Raw genomic sequence first — 17,157 nt, forward strand, 5'->3', positions numbered from 1 at the left:
TGGGGTCACCGAGGCTGGGATCGGAGCCAGCGGAGGGGTTAGGCCAGTGTGGGGGCCAGCGAGACCAGAATCGGGGCCTCCCATGAGGCAAGGCCGCTGCTTGAGCCAGCGAGGTCTGATCAGTCCACCAGGTAGCCAGGCCACTACTGGGGCCGTCAAGAGTGGGATGGGTACTTGCAACGTGGCATGCACAGAGAAATATTGCAGAAAATAAAAACCAGATGCTTCCCCTAATCAGCAATAACTAGGAGGAAAGGGGCAACAGGAAGAGGTCGAGCTATAGAGAGGACCCTATAGTGAAGCAATTAAGGTGACCAATCAGAGGGTACGGAATAGGGGAGGATGGAGCCTCTTTAAAACGCAGGAGGTACATAAACAAATGTATCAAAGTCAATCACCAAACAAGCATGGGATCGAGGGAAGGGGAGGGAATGGGATGGGGACTGGATGAGGGCTAATTGTATGATGTGTGCTTGTATATCCTCTCAAGTCTTGTATTCTAATGTGATATATGATTACAATGCACCAATAAAAATAAATTTAAAAAAATAAAGAGGAAAAAAACACAGTAATAAACAAAAATAAATAAATAAAAATGTAGGACTCAAGAAGCTAATGTAGCCCCAACTTCCAATCGCTGAAGTCAAAGCGCAGACATCCATTCCTGTGTTTCGTGCCCAGCACTGTGGCAGGGAAAACACCAAGGCTGGAGAAGAATGAAGCACGGCCCTTGTTTCAGAGGAGGCTGCAGGCAGGAGGGCAAGATTTATGGGCATGAGGCAATCCGGGGAACAATGCAAGACAGATGTGATTCATCTGCTTTATATCAAAGCAAATAGAGGGTGTGGACAGAGCTGCTCATGTTAGCATAAGCAATATGAAAAGAAATGGCACAGAAGCTATGAAAATACATGATGGGGGGAGGCAGGCAGGCAGGAAGGAAGGAGTGCAGCAGAAAAAAGAGAAGAGTCCAGTCTGGAAGAAAACCTAAGCTGAAAGCAGAAGCAAATTCTTCACCAGTGTTTCATGTTTTAGAGTGAGTTGATACCAAATGGATTCCAAGACTAGACCAATATAAAACCAAATGAGATGAAAAGAGATTGCAGGGTTAAACAAACAAGTGGAGAAGCAAATACAATTACATATTTAAAGAGTGATTTAGAAACAACATATGAAGCCAAAAATAGATTGGCATAATAGGCTTAATGCCATGGGGGTTAATACAGAAAAGAGAGGGGGACAGAGACTAAAGCAACTAGGTTTGGAGGGCAAATTTTTAAAAATTAGCTAATATAAGAATAACTAAAATTCCTAAAGAAAAAAACCATACAAATAGAACAGAAAAGACATTCAAAGATATAATACAGAAAAACTTCTCCATAAATAAAGGGCTGAATTTGTAGATTAAAAAAAGCGCACATGACATACCAGGAAACAAACAGAGAATGATCAACAATTAGACAGAGCCCAAGTTACTGAACTTTGACACATAAAGACTGTGGGTGTCTAGGCAGAAAAAAAACTCACTAAAAGATGGAAAACCCAAGCTCTCTTCAGACTTCTCCACATTCAGTGCTAGAAGACAGTAAAGAAATGTCCCTGGGCGGGGGGTGGAGGGAAGGAGTGAAAGAAAGTTTGACCCACTAGTGCACCAGGGAGTCAGCTCCAGAGGCAGCAAAGAGCCTCAGCTGTGATAAGCCCGTCTTGAAAACACAGCCTGACAATGGAAGCCAGCAAGCCCTGGATAATTCAAGACGAGGAGCTGCGGAGCAGAGGATCCCAGGAAGGAGGGGCTGGCTGGGAGCACTGTATCTACCCAAACAGAGCTGTCACAGAGCAGAACATGAACATGGAAATTCCCAACAAGATAAAAATTACTTAAGCAACAGAAACCAGAAGGTGGGGGAAGGAGAAATGGGATGAAGTGAAGAGGACTAATCGTTTTGTCTTTTACAGTAGATAGTCACCCAGATAACCTAAATGAAAGCATAATTTAAATAATTAATGGCTATAGCCTTTTAAAATAATTTTTAAAAATAATTTTCACTATTCACAGAGAGATCTCACAGGTAAAATTTTTCTTGTGGCCAAGAAACATCTATCAGAGTTTAAATAATGCTTATATTTTTTTCTTTTCCCTCTAAGTAAATATAAACAAAAATATTTTCATCCTTTTTGTGTGTGTGTGAGTCTGGGAATGGAACCCAGGGGCATTCAACCTCCGAGCTATACCCCCTACCCTATTTTTTATTCTTTATTTTGAAACCGGGTCTCACTGAGTTGCAAAGGGCCTCACTAAGTAGCTGAGGCTGTCCTCGAACCATGATCCTCCAGTCTCAGCCTCCCAAATGCTGGGATTACAAGCATGTACCACCATGCTCTGCTTGTTTTCATCTTTTTAAAGTATCTAATAATAGATCCCATAACTATAAAATTATTTGTTTATCTTTTCTCTACTGATCATTCTATCTATATTTATATTTGGAGATATATCAGGACTGATCTTTTTCAAATATTTAGTTTGGGATTTTTTTGGGGGGGGGTGGGATCTGGGGCGATTTCTTTGCATATTTCTAGATTGCTTTTTTATAATAAGCATGTGCCATTTAATGTAAATTGTCAAAAGCATCACTTAGAAACATTAAAGGAAGAATTAAAATAAATGTGGCTAAAATCAGCCGTACAGCAGAAATGTTGGTGTTCCTGGCTGTTGAGTGCTCTGTCCCCCTCTGGAGCCCAGTTGACCCATGATGACTTGGGGGTCTAAGGAAGCTCCTTGGAGGGCATGGGGTTTGAGCTGGGCTTGGTAGGGTCTTAGGAGGATGCCTCTCTCATCAGGCATTTTGTAGATTATCCTTATTAACCTTCCTTTATCTATGGAGTAGATAGTATGGAGTCCATTTCATGGATGAGAAACCTGAGGCCAAAGAAAGAAAACAATAGGCTAGACAGAAACACAAAGCATAGGCCTCGGTGTAGCCTGGGGATGTGGGGGCATCAGGGAAGCCAATTGGAGTGTGGAAACCTGGCCTCCCGGGGAAGGAGGTGAGCAGAACTCTGAAGTAGGGTGGCGTCCATCCCAGCTGCAACAAGGAAGGTCTCCAAAAGAGCCTCAGAGGTAGGACCTTGTAGTTACAAGGGTGTGTGTGTGTGTGTGTGTGTGTGTGTGTGTGTGTGTGAACACAAGAGGAAGTGCCTTCAGATCTGGCCCACAGTGGCAATGAGACCAGGCAGGAAGGGAGCAGTGACTGGTCCATCCAAGTTAGTGCCCACATCACATGGCACAACTCACAGGATGGGAACCCTGGAGACAGGCTCCTAGCAATAGTGTTCAGAGCCAGGTTTAGGCTGCAGGTTCTTCACAAAGGTCCCCAGGCCCCAAAAAAAGGGGCTGGAAAGACTGCAGCCATGGCCACGGGCAGAGGTCACAGTGGTGGCTACACCCACCCGGCCCTGCAGGGCATGCAGACTCAGCTCTCAACTGGGGTCACGCTCTCCGGGATCATAAATAGCTCTCCTGCTCCTTCAGCCTCCCCAAAGGTCATTAAGTCATTAATTACATAGCGAGTGGCAATAAAATGGTCTCGGGCTTCTGCAGCTTCCCCAGAGCCCAGGGCTTTGGGACCCGCAACCCAAGGGTTCTCTTTGGAGCCTTGTTGTATCTGGGCTTCGACATCCCAGTTGGAACTGACCATCTCCTGGAGAGCAGAACTGTCATGGCACTCAGCCTCAAAGTCCATCTCAACGGCCCATCCACAGGGAAACTGGAGCAGATCCACTCAGCTCCTATGACAGGGGATGATTCTAGGCCCACATATGCTGAGGGACTCAGAGCATCTTCAGAGAACATCACCCTGCCGTCATTGTTTTGATCCATAAAAATCATTCCTTCCCTTTTCACGAAACCCCCAATCCCACTCCCACCTCCAAGACCCTGAAACCACCTCTTGAGACAAGCTAAAGAGTCCAGGCCACAAAGCCCCATAAACTGGATTTGAATCACGGCTCTGCCCTTCACTAGCCATGTGACCCTGATGAGCCAGTCAACCTCCAGGAGCCTCGGTCTCCACCACCATAAAGTGGAGATTAGATTATCTACACCATACACCTGTCATGGGGCTTAAATGCCACAGCTCAGGGAAGGCCCCCAGGTGCCCCCCACTCATTTCCTTATTGTCATGTTTGCTCTTTCCTTCCCACTCCTGCGCCTACTCAGATGGGAGGCAGCCAGTGTCTGCACGAGGTCTGGGGTCCTCTCTGGGCTCCGGTCTTCACCACTTCCTGCAGGCTGTGTCCAGGACTACAGGCAGGCCTCTGAATGTCTGCTTGGCCTCTGAATGTCTGCTTGCAGGCTTGGGCTCCTGGCCCCAAACTTCTGCAAGTCAGTAGGCTGGTGCTTGGTTGCGTGCTGAACAGAGCCCTATGGTTCCAGAGTGGGACCGGAGCCAGCTGCAATGGAGATCACAGCTGTCAAAAGGAAATCGAATGTAAACCATATATCCATTTAAAATCTTCTAGTAACTGTATTAAAGAAATACCCAGAAAGGTGAAGTTAATTTTTTTTGTGTGTGGTACTGGGGTTCCCGGAAGCCCTTCTACCTCCGGGCTACACTCCCAGACCTATTTAATACTTTGTATTTGGAAACAGGGTCTCCTAAGCCAGTGCGGCTGGCTTCGAACCTGCACGATCCTCCTGTCTCTGCCTCCCAAGCGCGGGGATTACAAGCATGCGCCACCACGCCCGGCAGGTGAAGTTAATTTAATAATAAAACTTTATTGATGTCAACATATCCAAATTAGATTTTATTATCATTTCAACATGGAATCCATATGAAATTTATTGCAATTGTTTACTTTTTTTTCTTCATTGAAGTGTTTAAATTCATGCTCTATGGCCAAGTATGGTATCAGCACAGAATTTCAACAGAGGAGCTAAGAGTGTATCATGGTGGAGCCACCGATGCGGACCAAGGAAACACAAAGAGACATTCATTTGTCCACTCATGTCCTGCCGTCCTGAGGGCCAGAACAGCAGTTAAGCCTCCTGGGTGACAACAGCCCTCAGGTGGGGGTAGGCCACCCCCTCCTGCCATGACACAGACTCCCCACTTCATGCCTGGCATGCCTGCCAAGTGACTGTTGGGTGACATAAACCTCCCCACGCGGCCTGGACGCCCATTGGTCCTGGGCCCTCCCACCCCCGGCCTCCTCACCATTCCTTCACGTTCCCGGGGGAGGGGGGTTTCTGCCACTTGTAGTTGCGTCATCCTGGGAAGATTCCTGTTTACTGTCTTAGCAGATTTCCTCGTCTGCAAAACAGGGTGGTAACACCTGCTCTGTGGATGGTCATGGGAATTAAAAGAGGCCGTGAACCTAACGATGCCCTCAACCGTGGGTCTCTTCCTCTCTCCCCTCATTTGCTAGAAGATCACCTTGCCATGGAGAGCCTACCGGCCATAGTAAGGGAACAGTCTAAAGTGTGTGTGTCACAGATCCCAGGGACCTCACTGGGGCCACCGAGGGCTCTGAGACAGAGAGGAAAGGATGTCCTAGTGTGAGGGGTTCCAGGTCTCTCGTGCCCAATTGTACCTGAGTGGTTTCCCTCTGTTCGATGTATTAGTGTTCCAAACACCATTATTTGAAAGGAAAATTTTGGTGCCCCCAAAGTTTGAAGTCACATCTTTCTAACCTTATCATTTTAAGGTTGGGAAAATAGAGGCCTTGACCCAAGATCATGGAGAGAATGAGGTGTGGCACCAAACAGTGAGGCCAGGCTGCCCAGGAGTGGGGGTCAGCGGCCCATGGCTGGCCCAGGCACTGCATAGACTGTCAACAGCTCAGCCTCCCACTTCTTGGCTCTGTGAGCCCTGGGAGGCATCGCAGCCAGGGCCGAGGAGAACCAGTGAGCCTGGCACAGCAAAGGCCAAGAGCAATAGGCTGGGAGGAGCCTGCGTCCCTGAGCTCAGTGGGGCAGCTCCACATTGGACACCCCAGAGGCCCCTCCAATAGGGGCCCATGTACAGGTAGCATGTCAGTCAAGAAGAGCTTTTCAGAGTCCAAATGCACCTGGTGCCAGATGTTGGAGGGACCCAAAGGGGGCCAGGACACAGGCCCCACCCCAAGGTTACTGTTCACAGGGAGGGGCGTGATGGGAATGTTCCTTGGTTTTTATGTCTGTCAAAACTCATCAAAAGGTACACTTAAGGTCTGGGCATTTTCTTATACGTAGATTGTATCTCAATGGCTTTAAAAAATCAACTGAAGCAGACAGACCCAGAAGGAGGGAAGTCTTGAATCGGGGACACCAGACAGGTACGTGCCTCCTTTACAAAGCCCAGGGAGAGAGGCTGCATCTTTGAGAGATGGGTGTGGCTGCCTGGCCCAGCCCGGAGCCCTGGGAGTGAGTGAGATGAATTTTCTGTCCAGAAGCCAAGGCTGGGCACACCCATCTGCGTGTGCACATTTTACCAGAATCTGCCCTGTGCACAAGTCTCACTCCAGTTGCAAGACCACAGCAAGACCTGCACTCAGCAGGGCGGGCTAACTCACCCGTCCCTTCCCATCCCTGCCCCACCCCAGGGAGGCCAGGAGAATTCCCCCAGTTACAGGGGGATCTGTCTGCCTGCAGATTCTCTACTGTCTACCACCATTTCTATTCTCTAGAGGGACAGCCCGGGGCCGCTGCCCACTGGAGAAGTCCAGGCAGCATGGGGCAGTCACAGAGAGGGGCTCTGGGGAGCACTCTAGGAGCAGAGTGGCAGCTGCCCCACAGGACAGGGTGTGAGCTGCCAGCGGCTTGGGGAGGCAGGCGGGGAGCCGTGTCTCATCGCTTGGGAAGCCGGGTGCAAGCGCGGACAGCTCCCCTGACGCAGGCGGGGGGGGGGGGTTGGGCAGATACTGCTGCCAGGGCAATAGCAGCTCTCACCCAGAACCCACCCTGGGGATCCTGCCCGGGACGGGGGAGGGGAATCCCGCAGTGGGTGTCCCATGCACCAGGTTTACTTCCCCTGAGGGTCCAGGCCCTGGTGGACCTTGCGTCTGGCTTCCTGCTGAGGAAGGGTCCCTTCCTGGCTCTGGAGTAGGAGGCTCCTGGGTGACACCTTACTGGGAGAGGCCAGACCTGGGGGAGGGGTGGGTCCACTAGCTGCAGCCCCCAGGAAACAGCCAAGCCACGCCTTTCTTACCTGGAACAGGTGAGAGCTCCCCACCCTGTCCTCCCTGAGCCAGAGCCTTCCTCTGCCCTCCCTAACCTCTCCTAGCTGCTGTGATACAGCGCCAAGGGCCCCTGCCAGCTGCCCCCTGCTGAGCCGTCCTGGGAACAGTCAGGAGCCCAGCCTCTGCCAGCTCCTGGAGGGAGGCCAGTGCTGCCCACCTCCATGATGAACCCCACCAGGGAAGGGACAGAGTGACCGAGGCAGGTCCCAGGGCGCTCAGGGAGCTTGGCAGCACCTGCGATGCTAGAGGATGAGCAACTTCCAAAAAAGCCGAACAGCTCTCAGGAAAGACACTGAAAACGGTCAGCTCAGCAAAACTCGGGGCCTTTCCTCTCCCCAGCATCGAGGAAAGAAACCAAGGGAGGGACATGACTGGAGCTCCAGGGGCCATCAGGCATGTGCAGCACCCTGCCACCCCACCCCACAGCAGCCCTACCTCTGACCAGCTGTTGCCCAGTGCCCACCGCCCCCAGGCCAGCACACTGTACTCCAGCTGGGGGATTGCTGTTGGACTCCACTGGCCAATGTTGACATCAGAGAAGGAACAGGACGCTCCGGGCCAGTCGGAGGCCCCGCAAGGCCATGACTCTGTGGATGGGGAACTGCCCCTCAGCCGGGAACCATGGTGGCCCTCTGAGCAGGACACAGCCCAAGGCAGGGTGGGCTTCTGCCTTAGGATGAGTCTCCATAGCCCAGCACAAGTGGTGGGGATTGGAGAAGCCCCTGGGTGTGTCACTGTTCCAGGGACTGGGAAGAGGGGGTGAGGGGCAGAGCTACAGAGATGTTTCTCTGATGAAGGGGTCCATGTAGGGAGAAGAGGTCCACAGGGGTGGGATGCGGGAGGCCAGGGCCTAGCCCTGGCTGGGGTCTGGGCTTGGCTGGGCAGGGAAAGGGCAGTTTACAGATGCAGGTGGTGGTCTAGGGACCTGAGAAGACTGCCCTGAGTCGGGAGCAGCCCTCCCCAAGAGCTGTATGCCAGCAGCTGCTAGCATCTGCAAACGACTGCTAGGAGAAGCTCCTGCCCCCTCCCTGGGGGGCCCCACCCTTGCCAAGCCTGTGCCCAGCCTGTGCCCTGAATCTCAGCGCCTCACCCGGGACACCGTGTCCTAGGAGTGCATGTGACAGCCACTAGCAGCCGTAGCCACACCTCTGTGGTGCCCCTCCTCCCTGCTGGCCAGCACCCTCAGCCCCCCTCACCCTGGGGCCTAGGTGGGCAAGGCTGGAAGGAAGGGCCCGCCCCATCTTCCAGGGAAGATGTCTTGCCAGGCAGCTCAATGCAAGCCTCTGGTTGGGCCTGGCCTAGGTTTCCTCTGCCTCCAGCCTTGTCCATGGCCATCCTGTCTCTAGACAGGACATTGTGCAGTCCTGTCCAAGTCATCTGAGCTGAGGTCTGAGGGAGCTACAATCTGGCTGTGCCCAGCAGCCCCTCCTTGGCCTGCAGAGAGACCCCTAGCTTGAGCTCAGAAGGAGAGTAAGGTATGATGGGTGGGCCTGGCTTCCACTCCACCCATGCCCTCTCTGTCTCCTCAGTGTTCAGCAGGAGTAGGGAGGATTCAGGACCCTGCATAAGCCCCCGGAGGGAGGGAAGAAGGGAGGGAGGTAAAGAGGTGCTGCTGGAGAGAGGGAAGGGGTTCAAGCAGGCCCAGGAGCAGCAAGAGAAGAAAGATGGCACCAGGCTGGGGCTGCTCAGGGCCCTATAGCTCCTAGCTCACACATATCACCCAAGGCACTGGACCACCCAGGGCCCAGCCTACAGCCCACTACTATGAAGCCCCTCTCAGTGACCCCCAAAGCCTGATCCCAACCTCCAGAAAACTCCAGACTGAGAGGAGGACCATGGAAGGAGGACCATTCAGACAGGACCATGGAAGGCAGGGAGGGACGGGGCTGGGGAAGGAGACACCCTTGCCTAGGGCCAGGTACAGGCTCCTGGGGCCAGCATGCAGTTCTTCCCAGAGAGACCCGCAGAGGAAAGGGAGGGGCAACCTGCTGGTACCCACAGCTTTGGCCTCAGCTCCATCCCCATTACCTGTTCCCTGCCCCCAGACCGGTCCCCATATTCACAGAGAGCCCCTTCTCCTTTCTCCATCTTTCACACAGGCATCAGGAGTTTCTCCAACTTCGCTTCAAGGCCTATGGCGTCACCTGGTGGTGTATCTGGGATGGCAAGCTGGTAGATGCTGCTGACTCAGAAGAGAGCCTAGGCCCCTCCGGCTCCTGGAAGTCTGTCCCCCTCCTCCATCCCGCTATCCACTCCCTGGACCTTGCATGACTGGTCCCTACCTGGCCACAGTTGCAGTGCTCACAGCTGCTCCTTAGAGAGGGAGAGATGGGCCACACTGGCCTCTGCCTGGGAGATGGGAGATTTAGAAATAACAGTCACAGTAACAGTCTGCAAGCTCAGAGTGGCGGCAATGGGCAGAGCCCCAGAGGTGCATTATTATTGTCTCCATTTCACAGAAGAGGAACTGGGCCCAGGGATATTAATGACTTGCCCCAAGGCTATACAAGGATTAAATGATGGTGCTGGGTTGACCCACTCATTCAAGGCCCCTTCAAAGCCCTGCACTCACTCCCCATGAGCCTCTGGATTTTTCTTCCTTCCTTCTTCCTTCCTTCTCCCCCTCCCTCCCTCCTTCTTTCTTCTTTTTTTCTCCTCTCTACTAGGGATTAAACACAGGGGCATTCTACCTCCAAACTACACCCACAAACCCTTTTTATTATTATTTTAAGACAGGGTCTTGCTAAGTTGCTGAGGCTGGCTTTAAACCTGCTATCTCCTGTCTCAGCTTCCCAGCTACTGGGATTACAGGTGTGCACCTGGAGCCCCAGCTTCTTTCTGATGACCAGAGGTGCCCCCTGTCCTCGGAGTCTGCACTGTCTCTTCCATCCCAGGGACGCTGTCCCTCACCTGTCTGCCTCAAGACTGCCCTTCAGGCCTATACCACACGGGCCCACATGGGTCACTGCATCCTGCAGCTCCACAGCCCTCAGAGCCTCAGATGGAGAATGGCGTTGTCCTCCCATGAAGTCAGTCCTCCGCAAGCCTTGCTGGTTTTTACCCATTCTCCTGCTCCCTGTGCCTCCCTCTGGCACACTTCCCTGGTGGCTACCCAAAGTCCAGGTCACAGGAAGTCTGTCTCTCAGGGAAGATGTCTGTCCGGATGCCACACCCAGCCCATATCTACTCCTCCCTGGGCAGGAGGGCACCAGCCTAGGGAGATGGTCTCATGGAAAGTGTTGGCAGAGGGAGGCCCAGCCTTGGCACAGCCAGAGAGCACCAGAAGCCTGGAACAGGAAGCGACCCGGCCTGCCCTACTCGTACATGAAAAAGTAACCCGGGAAGCAAGTTCCATTGGAGGTGCTGGGGGCTGTGGAGTCCTATGCACGGGGGCCTACATGGGTCCAGGCTGAGGTCTAGAGGGCAATCTTGAGGCAGAGAGAGGAGGGACAGCATTCTAGGGCAAAAGAGCCCCTGTGGACTCTGATGATGGAACGACTCTGGTTATCAGAAAGAAGCTGGAGGTTTATAGAGGGAGAGAGGCTCTAAGAGAATTGCCAGAGGGGCTTCCTGGAAGAGAGCAGGAGCTTACTGAGGTCTCAGAGCTGAAGCCAGTGGCCAGGACAGGGGTTCTGCCCTCTCCTGGTGCTACAGGAGTGTCTAAGGAGACAGGGGAGTCCCAATCTGCCTCCTAACATGGTTGCATTTTCTCCTGGTGCACCTGACAGGATAAGGCCATTATCTACTCTCTCCATGGGAGATGGTCCCCAACAAGGCTGTTTGCTCTTTCATAACTTCATGCAGGTGTAAGGACTTTTTTCTTGTGCAGGCTCGTTGTACTTCAGGAGTTATATACAAGTAAGAAGCAATGTTGTATCGCCTAAACACAGATACACAAAACATCTTGCTCACCTACCTTAAAATTAGGAACAGAAGCTGGGCGTGGTGACGCACACTTGTAATCCCCACGCTTGGGAGGCTGAGACAGGAGGATTGCGCAGGTTCAAAGCCAGCCTCAGCTACTTAGTGAGGCTCTCAGCAACTTAGTGAGACCCTGTTTCCAAATAAAATATAAAATAGGTCTGGGAGTGCAGCCTGGAGGTAGAAAAGCCCCTAGGTTCCACCCCCAGTACCACCAAAAAAAAAAAAAAAAAATTAGGAACAGAAAACATACAACTCAGTTGAATAAATCCGCAATGTTTGCAACCTAAATTAAATGTATTCAACAAATGTTCTTAACCACTGCGTATTTTATATCAAAAATCAGTTGAGTGAGAGGGGAAAAGACAGGGAAGAAGAAGGGGGCCTCAAATGTTTTGTGCAATAAATTATTACTTTTACTTATTTTGTTGTTAAATATATATATATATATATATATATATATATATATATATATATACACATATATATACATACATACATGGCGTATTGGGAAAGTACAAGAATGATAATAAACTCCAAGTCTCCACTTGAACCATAGTAGAAATAGATCATTGCCATTTCTTTAAAGGCCCCCCCTTAGTTCCCTCCCAAATCTTGCCCTCTTCCATCCCCCTGGAGTCACTCTCCTGATACATTAATCACCCCTCTGATTTTCTTTATAGCTGTGCCAAATGTGTAGGCAACTTTAACAGTACAACACTTAAGTTTTTTACCTTGGTATAATGGATTTACTTAATTTTTTAAACTTACATTTGCTCACGTTGGTGTAATGGATTTGTTCTGTGTATAGATTTGTTCTGTGTATAGCTTGTGTAATTTTGTTTTGTTTTGGTACTGATGATTGAACCCAGGGGCATTGCTACCTTCAAGCTACACTCTAGCCCTTTTTAATTTTTGTTTTGTAACAGGGGCTTGTCTTGCTAGGTTGCCGAGAGTCTCACTACTTGCTGAGGCTGTTCTCACATCTGTTATCTTCCTGTCTCAGCCTCCCAAGGACTAGAATTACAGGCATGTAACACCATACCCGGCTTAATTTTTTTCTTCAATATAAAGTTTTGCAGTATGGCCTTGTTGACTAATAAAGTATTTCATTCTTTTTCAGAGCATTAATAGATTTCATTATATTTTTTGTACATTTTACTACCCATGGATTATGGGTTGTTTCCAGTCTGTGGATATTGTAATGGCCACAATGCTGCCATGAACATGTAGGGCACACGTGCGTGATTCTTGACTTGGGTGCAATTCCCATGGTCGACTTGATCAGGTAATGGCAAGATGTTTGCACAATTCATACCCCCGTTGGCAGTGGGTGGGAGTTCTCATTGAGCTCACCAACACTTGGAAAGACTGTTAACTTTTGCCAATCTGATAGAGGAGAAATGTTATACAATTGTGGTTTGAATATGCCCTTCTAGGGTTACAAATAATTTTTGCATAATTTGTAGGCCAATATTTATATTATCTCTTGACCAAAATGTCTATTGCCAATATTTTATTGAGATGTTTATTTTTTATCTCATTGATATGAAGCATCCTTTATGAATTCTGCTTTTTCTCTCTTCAAAAGTGATTATATATATATATATATATATATATATATATATATATATATATATATTTTTTTTTCCTGCCCTATTTTTTATTCTTTATTTTGAAACCAGCTCTCACTGAGTTGCAGAGGGCCTCACTAAGTAGCTGAGGCTGCCTGCAAACCACAATCTTCCAGTCTCAGCCTCCCGAATGCTGGGATTCCAAGCGTGCGCCACCACGCCCGGCTCTAGCGATATAATTCTTTATTGTAAGTTTCTTTTCTTTTTGCCAAGACATGTATGTGCAAATTGGGTGCTTTGACCTCTTCTGGTACATTATAGTTCTACATAATAGTGGGATTAGTTGTGACATATTTGTACATGCACATAACATAATTTGGTCAATTTCATCCCTTGATACCTCCACTTGCCCTCCTGCCTTATTCCCTCTTCTCCCCTCCCTAACTCTCCTGGTCTCCCTTCTACTTTCATGAGCTTCCCCCTTCCCTTTCTTTCTTTTTCTCTCTCTAGCTTCCACATCGGAGAAAGCAAAGGACCCTCGACTTTGTGCATCTGGCTTATTTCACTTAATGTAATGCTTTCTAATTTCAACCATTTTCTTGCAAATGACATAATTTTATTCTTCATGGCTTAGTGTGTGTATGATTTAAAATATGACATGTATTTCTATGTATATCTGAAATCACATTTTCTTTATTCTTTCACCTATTGATGACAGACACCGAGGTTGGTTCCATAACTTGACTATTGTGACTTGTACTGCTACAAACACGGGTGTGAGTGTATCACTGTAGTGTGCTGACCTGAGTTCATTTGGATCTTAGTGGATTCTAATTAGAAAATAATTACTTGCAAGGTATTGTACAACAAATGTTTTTCCTACTAGATGGCTCGTGCTTTCACATTTTATTGTCTTTTGATGAAAATACGCCTAATTTTCATATCATCAAATTCATAATCTTTTTCTTCGTGGTTTTGCCGTTAGCACCTTGCTCTAGAAATTCTTCTCAGCCAGGCATCATAGTGCATGACTGGGAGGCTGAGACAGGAGAACCCCAGGTTCATGGGCAGCCTCTGCAACTTATAGAGAGGCCTTCCATAATTTAGGCTCAGTTTTTAAAAAATAGAGCTGGAGGGTATGGCTCAGAGGTAGAATGCTGCTGGGTTCAATCCCCAGTACCACCACCACAAATTTTTAAAAAAGAAATCTTTTCTATCTCATAGTAATACAGATATTTTCCTACATCATCTTCTATGATCTATAGTTTTTCCACCTATATAACATTTTAAGACATCCGTAATACTTTTTGTGAATGGTATAAGGTAGGAGTTTGATTTCACTTCGGTAAACAAACAGTCAGCCTAGAACAATTTATTAAATACTTTACCCTTCACCCCTTGATTCATGATGCCCACTGCATCATAAATTAAGCTTCCAAATAGGCCTGGGTCTATTCTTTCTGGGTATCCTGTATACTTATTAACACACCAACATCACGTTGTTGTGATTACTGTGTTGATAATAAGTCTTGACGTCTGGTTGCTGAGTTTCCTCCCTTCCCTTTTCTTCTTCCACGCCAATGTCTTAATTTTGATTCCATTCATCCACACACATTTTAGGACCACTTTGTCAGTCTGCATAAAAAGCCCTGCTAGGGCCGGACACGGTGGCGCACGCTTGTAATCCCTGCTCTTGGGAGACGGAGACAGGAGGATGGCGCAGGTTCGAAGCCAGCCGCGCTGGCTTAAGGGACCCTGTTTCCAAATAAAAATATAAAAATAGGCCTGGGTGTATAGCCCGGAGGTAGAAGGGTTTCCAGGAACCCCAGTACACAAAAAATAAATAAATAAATAAAAATAAAAGCCCTGCTGGAATTATTTTTAATTGAAAATGCATTGAATCTATAGATGACTTTGAAAAAAACTGACATTTTTATATTATCTTCCTTTCCCCCAGGAACATGGTAGGCGTATCTATTTACTTATGCTTTTTTTAATTTTTTTTGCGGGTCTGGGGATGGAACTCAGGGGCATTGGACCTCCAAGCTATACCCTCTTCCCTATTTTTTATTCTTTATTTTGAAACAAGGTCTCACTAAGTTGCAAAGTGTCTCACTAAGTAGCTGAGGCTGTCCAAGAACCACTATCCTCTGGTCTCAGCCTCCTGAATGCTGGAATTACAAGCTTTCAATAAAGTTTTGTATTTTCTTCCTGTAGATTTTTTTACAGGTTTTTTTTTTTTTTTTTTTTTTTTTGTACTGGGGATGGAACCCAGAGGCATTCTACCTCCAAGAGACACCCCCAGCCCTATTTTTTTCTTCTTTATTTTGAAATAGGGTCTCACTGAGTTGCAAAGGGCCTTACTAAGTAGCTGAGGCTGGCCTCAAACTGCGGTCCTCCTGTCTCAACCTCCCAAATGCTGAAATTACAAGCATGCGCCACCATGCCTAGCTTTTATACATCTTTTATTAGATCTATTCCTAAGTATTTTATAAATGTGTTGCTATCCAAAGTTTTTTTTTGTGTGTGGTGGTACTGGGGTTCCTGGAAACCCTTCTACCTCCGGGCTACACTCCCAGACCTATTATATACTTTTTTTTAAAATTTGGAAACAGGGTCTCTTAAGCCAGCACAGCTGGCTTCGAACCTGCACGATCCTCCTGTCTCTGCCTCTCAAGCGCGGGGATTACAAGGGGCGCCACCACACCCAGCCAAAGTTATCTTTTTAAGGCTAAACTTCTAACTGATTGCAATTGTTTATTGAAGTGCAAAAGATATATATATATATATATATATATATATATATATATATATATATATGTAGATTATTTTATTTAAAGCTCTTATTAGATTCTTTTATTAATATGCCTAATTTGTAGCCTCTTTTGTATTTCTTATATGGCATCATGCCATCTACAACCAATACCAGATTTGTTTACTTCCAATTCATATGTATATTTTTGCACTAGTTAGGAGCCCCAGTACAATTCTAACTCTAAATGGCTATTTTGTCTTGCTTCTGACTTTAAAGAGAAAGCTTTCAACATATCAATATTAATTACAATGAGCCAGGCATAGTCATGCATGCCTAGTACTCGGGAGGCTGGGACAGGAAGGTCACAGGTTTGAGTTCAGTGTCAGCAATTTAGCAAGACCCTGTTTCAAAATTAAAATAATTTAAAGGGCTAGGGGCAGCCGGCATGGTGGCACATGCCTGTAATCTCAGTACATGGGAAGCTGAGAGAAGAGGAGAATTGTAAGTTCGAGATCAGCCTCAGCAATTAGTGAGACACTGTTTCAAATAAAAAATTGAAATAGGTCTGGGGGTATAGCTTGGGTGTAGAATGCCCGTGGGTTTAATCCCCAGTAACATGCGCGCACACACACACAAAGAAGGGGAAGCTGAGGGTATAGCTCAGTGGTAAAGTGCCCATGGGCTCAATCCCTAGGAAGAAAAAGGAAAAAAAAAGGAAGGAAGGAAGGAGGGGAGAAAGAGAGAGAAACTTAAAATGGATATACTAAAATACAATAATTAAAATGGACACACTGAAATATAATAATTAAAATAATAAAACTTCTAGGAGAAAATTATTATGATCTTGTGTTCATAATTGAGGAACCAGGTATAAATAGGTTAAAGAACTGCTGGAGATCGCAGAACTAGTCTTCAAACCCTGAAATTCACACTCAGATCCCATAACTCGACTGGCAAGGGCTTCATGTAAAATAAGTGAAAACGTACCCACTCCTTTTGCTTTTCTGTTCTGCCCTGTATGGCAGTGTGCCAGCCCCTCCCAGGGACACCGACAGGAGCTCAGCCCTGTGCTGTCCACCCACAAACAGACCACCGCTTCCCACGTCCCAGGCCCCAAGAACGGCAACTCTGCGCACAGTGTTTGATGTACACACACACACACACACGCACGCACGTACGCACGCGCACACACGCACACACACGCACACACCCTAATCTGGCCCAGGAATGTTTCCCTTTGGTGTTTAACCAATGTGTTGTGAGAGCTACGTAGGTCATCTAATTGTCCACAGTTACATAGCCATTGGCCTGTCTGGGCTTTCCTGCCTCAGCCCGCCCGCCTGGCCAGTTCCTACTGCCCTGTGAGCAGTGACTGCTTTAGGACTCTTAGCCAACAGCCTCTTTCCTCTGCATCCCCAGGGCTTCCCAGGTGTCCTTCTGGGAAAGCCTGCCATCTGCTACCCTGCATTATGACTCTGGGTAAGCAAGGCTTTCTTGCCAGGGGTCCCTTGTGGGCGGGACCCATGTCATGGTCATCTTCCTGTCTCCCTCCACATCCTTGGGAGCCTGTTCAGGGTTCATCAAGTGAGTGAATGTGTCTCATGAAACCATTTGTCCTTGTGTCTCCTCAGAAGGCACACACACACACACACACATACACACACACACACACTCTAGTGTTATAGAAAGGCC

Source organism: Muscardinus avellanarius, assembly GCF_963383645.1.
Source record: "Muscardinus avellanarius genome assembly, chromosome: 7".
Classification (NCBI taxonomy): Eukaryota; Metazoa; Chordata; class Mammalia; order Rodentia; family Gliridae; genus Muscardinus; species Muscardinus avellanarius.